This window comes from Liolophura sinensis, chromosome 10, assembly GCF_032854445.1.
Source record: "Liolophura sinensis isolate JHLJ2023 chromosome 10, CUHK_Ljap_v2, whole genome shotgun sequence".
Lineage (NCBI taxonomy): Eukaryota > Metazoa > Mollusca > Polyplacophora > Chitonida > Chitonidae > Liolophura > Liolophura sinensis.
Window position 1 is genome coordinate 34,157,051 of NC_088304.1, and position 4,280 is coordinate 34,161,330.

Sequence of the window (4,280 nt, forward strand, 5' to 3'; positions counted from 1 at the left end):
ACTTTACACCCTAAAATACACAGAACTACAATCGTCCCTACTGAAAAACGGAAGTTGTAATGGGGGTCTGTGTCCTATCACACCAGCCAACTTTTTTCAAAATCAATAATTTTTGCACCACATAATGCTTACTACCTCTAAACCTCACACATAAAGTTACAGCTTGATACATGCAAAAACTTTTGAGTAGGAGGAATTTAACTTGGGGTACCCCTATCTTGGAGATGTGTCTGTTTGTCCGACCTCAAGCACGAAGTTCAAAGCTCTGTAGTGCACATACCGTTCAAAATATCTTAACCAGGTCAAATGTTTTGGAAAGCTGGTATGTATATCTGCAAGAAAAATGAAAAAATTCCAATGACAAAGTATTTTACATTTTCCATTGACAAACATTTAGAAAATTATGGATTTTCAAGTAGATTTTCTTGTTTACAGCAGTGTTAAGAAAATACTTAAAAGCCAAAAGTGTCAAAATATATATCAAAAGACAGGTAATTTATCTGACAATTCACTTACAAAATATAGGACATACCTTTTAGCAACTTTGTGCAAAATTTGACTTAAAGTGATACAGGTGGGTAGCAAAGCGGAGTTTCAAAATTCCAGAAAAGTACATTTTGATCACCATCAAAGTAAACATATGCATCCAAATTGATATAGAAATGCTCATAGGCAGAGTTTCCATGGATAGGGCTAAAGGAAAGACTAGTATCCCTTTTACATAGTGATTCACATGATAAAATCCTTTAAAAGATCACCCACTACCCCCCCCCCCCCCCACTACCCCCCTTTCCCGTCTCCCCCATGGTTGCCATTGGTTGGCTGGCTTACCTCAACTCACAGTGCAAAAGAATCCCACCACCTGTGTTGTTGCCTCAGACTAAATTAGTACTTTCCACATAACAAACACCAAAGTGTGACACTGGCATCTACAAGAGATAAGTAGAGGGGAGAAATATGAATTTGCCACTTACAAAAATAAAGCCACACAGTACATGCACATTGGTCATTCAGACAGTCAGCAAGGCAACCCTCCCAAGACATGTTGAAGGGACCTAAGAAGAGGGGAAAAGCTATACTTTTTAACCTGTAACAACACAGAAATCCTCAAATAATCAGTGAGAAATTACATCCGTAATCAGGTTCCACACTGGGTGTTCCTGGGTGGGCATGAGGAATGGACATTCAAACTGTCCGTACATATATGAGAAACCTGTGACGTTTCCCCGGTTGGGGGGGGGGGGGCTGGAGGGGTATGTGTCACGGTGTAGTACCGGACCAATGACGGGGATTCTAGGTCGGCCAAGGGAGTGGAAGACTGCATCCGAATGGTCAGGCCTTTGAGGAAGCTGAACGGCTAGCAGACCCCACTCACCTAGGTAGATCCCAGTTCAATATATGCATAAACCAGGCAAAGTTCACTGACGCCATGTTTGGGAGACAAGATCTAAAGAGGGAAACCAAAACAAAAGCTCAATAGGTATTAAACTAGGATGTGAGAGCCATATGTAGCTGTCTAATTTCTAACTTGTGTGTGAGGACATTGGAAACATAAAAAAAAATCCCAGTTGTCCAGGGAGGTGGATGCCACACTGGGCCAGATACTAAAACAAAAACTCCTTGAGATGTCGCAGGAACAGCGTTACTATGTTCTGGTGGAAAAACAGACACCTGGTGGGGCAGAGACTCATTTTCACAAGGGCAATATTCCAACAGATCACACTCACATGTATGCTAGAAACTTGAAATTGATCATTTTTGTTCCAACGCCACACATACTGTGTGAGTGCACATGTAACTTGTCAGAGGAATGAATATACACATGCAATGAAAACTACATGCCTACAGTGGTTTATTTTTAAGTTTAAAGAGGAAAATTTACCTTGTCCACTTCTAGTCTATGCCCAAAACAGCAGACAGTGTTCCAGCAGAGATGCCTGTTTTTAATGTTTTGTGACCTGCAGGATGATTTGAAGCACATTTACCTAGTGTGTGGTGGCACACATGGGAGAACCTGACTTGGTTTGTAAATTAAATGCACACTGGCCCTCTCTACTACTCTAGCCAAGTAAATTAATCTGCTGATGTGTTTTTATCCACCTGTGTGAGGCTGGGCCCTTATATGTGATGCAAGGCCTTATTGACCATCCTTAATCACACCACCCTATCTATCAGCCACATACTCCAATTTCACTCGCAGCACTCAAATTTTTGCATTATTTATCAAATGTCAGCCCCAAAAGAGACATTTTAAAAACCAGGAACAATGAAACATTGTCTGTGTTTGTTCCAGTCTGTTTATACTCCTGTACTACCCTTGACCACAGAGCGTTTTAGCCGATTTTTAGACAAAATGGATATGTGGGGAAAATATAGAATTAAAAAGCTTTAAAACTGCTCAATCAAGTTCCATGTCAATGCAAACCACATCGCAGATGTACCCACCAAATATTATCAGGCTGCTGCGAAATCTGAGCACACAGTGACATATTACATGTTTTGGCACAAGTGGACAGATCAGGCCACAGACCCCCATTAGTTTTCCATAAGCGACAATGTTAACGTTTAGCGCTGTAGCTCAGTCCCAAACATTCCGAGGCCAATAAGCTTTGGTGCATACCTGGCCCAGCCTGGAGAAAGAAGCTGTAAAAATCTTGACATAGGTTGACCGTCAAAATCTGGACCTTTACATGCCGGCAGCTGGGAGGGGTGCCTAGCAACGCCAAGGGGACGTCACTCGCAGCCTCATCACCACCTGTCTCCTTGTGTCCTCTCGCCCAGAATTTCAAACTTTCACCATTAAAACTCATACCTGCCCAAAGCTTAGACAATTTCCATCATTTTGATACCAAGCATGCACTTGTACACCAAAAACGGCAGGGCTGGCAGCAAAAAAAGACTTTACACCCTAAAATACACAGAACTACAATCGTCCCTACTGAAAAACGGAAGTTGTAATGGGGGTCTGTGTCCGCCTCTTCTCCCGGTATCCAGTTTAATGGTTCATTTCGCAGATCAAGTGTTTCCTGATAATCTCCGGAAGAGGCACACGATGACTTGAGAGACAGATACGGGTTGACAAGACAATAACGGTTAACGGTTAACACTAGCGAGCTGCATGACCGGATACGATGCACTGGCAGCTTGGACTCGTCGTCGACAGAAGGCCTAGCCATTTACTACAAGTACATGTGATACATACGTTCCCTGCATGTCTGTTGGCATTTGATGGTATATACCGATATCCTCGCTGATCCACAAGCAGTGCAGCGTCATTCGGATATGAAGATCGATGCTGAGGCCTTGTCTCTCATTTGTTCATCTCTAACCGTTTAGCGGAGTTTAAAGTGTTTTAGTAAAAAAAAAACTGTTTTTGGATATATCTGCAGGACTCCTGTCTTGATCAGTGCTACGGTCAATCTGTTCAAATGGACCTTGGTTCATCCTTGGTTCATCGATATTGTACTGATCTGTAAAGCCAGCAGATTGCATCTGTTTTACGTGCGCACTGGATATGACCCGTTTTAATGGCGTCACATGCATTCCCCACAACTTCGAGTAGTTAATGAATCATATATTTATATAAAACGGTTTCCTCTATCGCTCCGGAACATTGTGTCTATTCAACTTGATAGCCATTATCCCAGACTATGTTGTTGACGATAGAGGAGAGCTGTTCGACACACACCACTCTTTTCAGAACCGATGTGCAGTGTAGATGTCAGCAATAACGGATGTTGAAACTTTGGTAAGTTTTTCTACGTTTTGTCTCTGTGTATTTATTTATTTTATTTTATTTATTTGATTGTTGTTTTACACTGTACTCAAGAATATTTCACTTATACGACGGCGGTTAGCAATATGGTGAGAGGGAACCGGGCAGAGCTCGGGGGAAACCGAAGACCATCCGCATGCTGCTGCCATACCTTCCCACGTACGTCTGGGGTATGTATGTGTTGAGTGTGCAGGTGGTTAGGCGGAGGGAGGTGGGTGTATTTTGCAACTATTCGTGATTAATCGTTTTGTGTGTGTGTGTGTGTGTGTGTGTGTGTGTGCGTGTGTGTAGTATGGTATTTACTCGATTATAGCTGTAAAAACCCGATTGTGTGGTCGCAGGTCCCGTATATTTCAAACAGAGAAATTTTTGCCAGATGTGAAACAAAATATTTTCAATGATTTATAAACATTTATGGTTGTCCCTTCCTGTTTTATTTTTTTATTACTATGTTTTTGACGTGCACTACATGTCGTCATCATATATGGGTGGAGTTATATATGTG